This window comes from Haplochromis burtoni, unplaced genomic scaffold (genome assembly GCF_018398535.1).
Source record: "Haplochromis burtoni strain Fernald_Lab_line unplaced genomic scaffold, NCSU_Asbu1 Contig_617, whole genome shotgun sequence".
Lineage (NCBI taxonomy): Eukaryota > Metazoa > Chordata > Actinopteri > Cichliformes > Cichlidae > Haplochromis > Haplochromis burtoni.
Window position 1 is genome coordinate 135,836 of NW_024582978.1, and position 6,000 is coordinate 141,835.

Below are 6,000 nucleotides of genomic sequence, written 5' to 3' on the forward strand. Positions count from 1 at the left end.
ATAACAGTTACAGATAGAAGTCTGAAAACTTACTCTTTATTTCATCAAAACCAGTAAAATGAACAAGGCCACATTCAAAACTTGTGAACATAAACATCAAATTATAATTGTATCAGATACATTCATTTATGTAGTGCCTTAATAACCATTTTATATTACACACATATTTCTTTTATACCACTGGTCTGAGAAATATTGTGATTTTTATAGTTATAGTGTCGGTCTTCATTTCTGTTTTTCTTTTTATTTCATCATCTTCAGAAGAAACAAAGCAGGAGACTCACTGAGAAGAAGTGGAGGAATAAATACATCAGTTTGAACAATGTTAATCCATCAACCAGATAAAATAGCAACTGGAGTCATTTAATGTGTTAGTAATCGTTCCCATTGTCTTCACTTTTCATGTACTTACGCGCTAGACGTGATCACTCCTTCACTTCATTCCTTTACTGTATCAGAATTGGAGCCAGACTCCCTGTACGAGTTTTGGGTCTGTTAGGAACAAAACAAAAAATAAAAAATAAAAAATGAACCAGTCCTGCTGTGTTGATCTTCATACCAAAAATGCCACACATTTCTTCACTGTTGCTGCTGCTCAGCAGAAACTTGGACCTGATTCTTGATTTTTTTTTTTATTGCACTGTGTGGTTACCTGTAGGGTTGTGGCTTTATGTCTGATCCCTGCTGTGGTTTCTGTAATAAAAAGAGAAAAAGGTTTTAGGGGGAGCTGCTAGTTTCACACACCATGCAGAAGTAAAATGAATGAGATGCAGTCAAACTGCTGAGTTTTCTTTTAAACAACAGAAAGAGTAAACTGCTGATATGCTGCAAATTGTTTTGAGATGTAAATAATGAAATTATTATGATTATTCCTTAATTTATTTTACTTGTTAAACAGAAATTTGCCTTACTGAGTGGTGTCGTCGACATCCTGCTTGTGTCACGCGGCATTTTTTCAGATGTTTAACATTTGGGCTTTTCCCCTTCGTGTTGTGTACAGAAGTTATCTCCTCTGTCTGGGAAAAAAGAAGCAAATATTCAATATTTAAACACCACATCTTCTTATTTCATTTCATTTTGATAGTTTCTGTAATAATTAATGAAAATCTAGACACTGGCTTTGTAAAGTTGTCCTCCTTACCGGTGTCGGCTGTTCAGCTGTCATCTCAGATGAGGCCGTGATGAGCAGGATCACCTGCAGACACAAAAGGACCAGCAATGTGTTTTTGTTCATGACGAGTGGCTGAAGAGTTTGATAAAGATGTGAAACACACACACACACACAGGCCTTTATATACTCTTTGCCAACAAATAACTTCCATCTGAAGAGGGAAAAAAATAGGGTGTGTGTGTAGATAAAATGTAGCTTGTCCAAAAACGTGCAGCATATATGAAAGCTGTTTGAAGTGGGTTGTTTAACTTATCTTGATTTAATTTGATCACGTCATTTACTCTGTGTTTATTTACCTGATCTCTTGGTTTCCTTCCTGCAGTCCCTCCTTGGGTATTTCACAACAGTTAAAAAAATGTGTCACTGAACTCAGCAAAGACCAGAAATGAAACACTTAATCTTCAGTATAAAAAGAGAATGAATAAACACAGGACTGTCAGAGTTTCACTTTCTATTGAAGACCTTTTTCCACAAGCAACATTCGAGAAGGAAGATTTTAAATTTCAGTCTCGTGAGGTGTTTTCTTAAGGATAACCTGGATATTTGCTTCTATATGTTCTAAACTATATGTTTTAAACAGTAGAGTTAATAATTTGGTAGCTGTTAACCACTGTGGCCTTAGTTGCATAACAAAGTGTTGCTAACATGCATAAAACCACAACATGCCCTTCACTGTAAGGGAAGTGGTGTGAGTTTAAAGCGGATTTTATCTCTGTTTTACGGTAACAAGCGATATGTTGAGATGGGGAATCTTCAGGGAAATAGTATAACGTAAACCCCACTAGAAAATGAACATTCTTAGATGTTTCGTTTATGAGTGGGTGGATGTGGGTTCATTATTGTGAAATGTGCACTTACTAAATGTTTTCGTTCCAACAGCCGGCACACACTGTTGTGTCTGTCTGCCACATTACAGCTACAAGAGAAGTGCGTGTTTGTCCTGTAATTCCCCGTAAAGAAAAGGAAAACCTGCTGTTATTTAATACATGTGGACTTTTCTTTTATAACACGGGTGTCAAACTTATTGCGGGGAGGCCAGAATCGGCCAAGCAAAGACTCCGATTACAAATACAGTTACTCCAATTTCCATTGCAACTGAGCATTACCTCAATGTGCTTGCGGTAGTCATGGTAATGCGTCCAAAAGTCTGTGACATCATTTGTATGCCACACACACTCAACACAAAAAAACAGAGGACGTCGAGGTGATGGTATACCTGCTGCTCGGCCTGTTGCCCTCGTCACTGAGTGGCCGATTGGTGGCGTGCAGTCTGTTGATGTCACATTTTAAGATTGACTCAACTCTTAGAACCCAGGCCAGAAAAAAAATCTTGTACCGTGTATTTCCATCTAATGGAAAACCCTAAAAAGTCGAGTCCAGTCGCCTTCTTTCCAAGCTCGTTAGACTAGGAATAAAATCATTATTTCAAGTGATATATTTACTGAATAGAATAATGAATGCTCTTCACGCTTTCCAGCTGTCAGTGTGATTATAACTCAGACCTGTAGCGGTTGATGTGAGTTTGACCTTTTTATGTTAAAACATATGTGTTAAACTTCATAACTAGCAGGTACTTGCAAATTATTGATCCTTGATGAAGATAGTGGGCGCTACAGTATACAAATCAATATAAATTATTTACTTTGATAAAGTTGCAGTGATGAATATTTCTTGCGATAGTCTTTAGTCCTCTGGTCTTGTTTCATCTGGTTTTCTTCTGAAAACACACACACACACACACACACACACACACACACACACACACACACACACACACACACACGCGCAAACAGAAAAGAGGAAAACTCATTGCAGAGGAATTAACATTGGACTGATGTTAATAAAACAGCAGCACTTTTCTTGCATGCACAGATGTTTTCTTTTTCCTCACCTGCACAACAGATGTGATCAAAATTTGATCAAAATGTGTTTCACTGTTTTTTCAGAGCTTCCTGTCGAGGGTTATGTTGTTGCCATAAACTGTAAAAAGAGATCTTTCCACAGCCTGCACTGTTTCCTGTGTGCAGGTGTTCAACATGAAGGCAGCATCATCCAGCTCAGATCTTCTTTTAGCAGACACCAGAACTTCTTTATGCAGTACACACGACCTGATATTGCACACCTGATTTGACTTGTTTCTGTTTCTTACTTACTGCATAAAGTGGTTATAAATTTAAGTCAAGTTCTTTATGACTCTGAGGGTGTAATAACTGCACATGTGACACATGACAATTCATTTCAGTGCAAGATAATATTTTGATTTCTGAGTTTACATTCATACATAATTACCTTCACAAAAAGACAGTCCTGCACAGTATCTTAGCTCTTCTGGACAGAGATCTCAGATGTTGTTCCTGAGATCTGCTGGAGTCACTCGCCTAGCTTCAGAGTCACTGAACCAAGTGCTCTGATTCCTGCTGGAACCACTGTTACCTTCACCCTCCACATCTTCTTCAGCTCTTCTCTGAGTCCTTGGTACTTCTCCAGCTTCTCATGTTCCTTTTTCCAGATGCAGCTATCATTCTGTACTGCTATGTCAGTCGCTACGGTCATCTTCCTCTGGTTGTCCACCACTACTATGTCCAGTTGGTTAGCTATCACCAGTTTGTCCGTCTGTATCTAGAAAACCCAGAGGATCTTAGCTGGGTCATTTTCAACCATCCTTAGGGGCGCCTCCGATTTTGACCTCAGCCCTTCCTGGAAACATCTGTCCTCGGGACAGATGTTTCTGTATACTGTGCCGCCACTCGGTTATGGCATTCCATGTATGCCCTGCCTGCTTGCATCTTGCATCCTGCTGTTATGTGCTGGATTGACTCAGGGGCATCTTTACACAGCCTGCACCTGGGGTCTTGCCTGGTGTGGTAGGCTCCAGCCTCTATGGATCTTGTACTTAGGGCTTGTTGCTGTGCTGCCATGATTAGTGCCTCTGTGTTGTCTTTGAGTCCACCTTTTTCCAGCTACTGGTAGGATTTCTGAATGCCAGCAACTTTTTTTTATTTAGCTACCGGTGGTACATAGCATGCAGGGGCCTGCACGGGGCCTCAACAGGAGCAGCAGCACAGTTCTGTCCATGATGAACTGAGGAGTGTGATACAGCTGTGAAACTCTTGAATATTTGTATTCTCCCTGCTAGCTATAATTTCAATGTGGACAGGGAGGAGGAAGTTGAGAGGCAGCATCAAAATGAAATAATAACACTGTAGTTAAACATTATACAGACCTCAAGTGCCTCCACTGCTTTGCTTTTAAAACTACGCAGAACTGTACAGGATTTACTGACCCAGCTGAGCGCTTACACGATGACAGCTTTTTTAAAGTTTAATGCTTCATGGCTTTCTATTACCGTTAAAGATGATGCACAAAGATGACAATTTCTACTTCAGTCAGCTTTATTTTGCAGCACAGAATACACAAAGTGAACTGTTATGAAATCAACAGCACTTGGAGAAAGCTTATTATTTCAATGAAGAACATGAGTAAGGCCATAAAACCTTTCTGCAAGTTTGAATGCTTCATGCTTTCCTTCAGTCAGGTGTGATAAGTGCAAATGTATACTGGGGATTATTGATTCTTTTAAATGCAGATAAATATCAGTGAAGAATATAGGGATTTCTTACATCATGCAAAGCATCACTGGTTATTGCCTTCATAATAGCACATGGAAACAACGAAAAACATTTCTTGTAACGAAGGAAGATGTTTTTCTTAGTTTTCAGCTCTCCGGTGGGTCATCTGGTTTTCTTCTGATCACTGAGACACACACAGAAAAAAAAGTATTTAACATTTGACTGATTGTAATAGATCAGTTACTATAGCAGTTTTCCTGAGTGCATAGATGAGTTCTTTTTTGCTCACTTTTTTTTGTTTTGTATATCGAAAAAAACATTTCAGGTTTTCTTCAGAATGGCCCGGGGAGGCATTGATGTTGTTTTACCATTCTGTAAAACCAGAGAGAGAAACAGAGTGTGATTACAACACAGCCTGCTTCCACAGGCTGCACGTGTTAGACATGAAAGCAACGCTGCCTGAGTGAGATGTTCTTTTGGCAACATCTAAACTTCTAAATCAGTTTAAAAAAAAAAAAAAAATCTGTAGCATGCACACAAACATACAATGCACAGTGCCTCCCATTAGACACCTCATTTCACTTGTTTATGCTACTTGCAGAAATCTGTGGTAAGTTTACCTTATTACCAGGAATATTAGGGTTGGCCTGTGGCAAAACAACAACAAATAATTAATTTGTGTCATTTAGATGCAAGACAATCTCTTTAATGATGAGTTTATTATTAGATCCATTAATTTTACTGTGAATGAAAAAATAAAGAAATCTGGTCTTACTTGGCCAAGGAGGGAACATCCACCAGGCCTCGAGGAACAGGACTGTCGTTTGACTCTTTCTCTTCCCTTTCGTCTGTCATCCCTGGTTATTCCCTTCACCAACAAGAGAATGCTTTATTCACTATTGGTCTTAGAAAATTTAGGAAAAAAAAATAAATAAATAAAGCATCTAATGCAACAACATGAAGCATGCATTAATATGTATCCAGCAGTTCCCAAAGTTTATGACTTCTTACCACATCCAGAGATTGTTTCTGATCGTCTGGCAGTGTGGCTGCATCTGTGGAAGTGAAGGCTGTGATGAGCAGGAAAACCTGCAGACTCAAGAGGAGCAGCAGCACTTTTCTGTCCATGGTGAACAGAGGAGTGTAATGCAGTTGTGAAACACTCCAGTATTTATGTAATCCCTGCTAAATAATCATTTCTACGTGGACAGAGAGGAGGGAGTTTAAAATAAAGATTCTGAAATCCGATATCTGATAGAG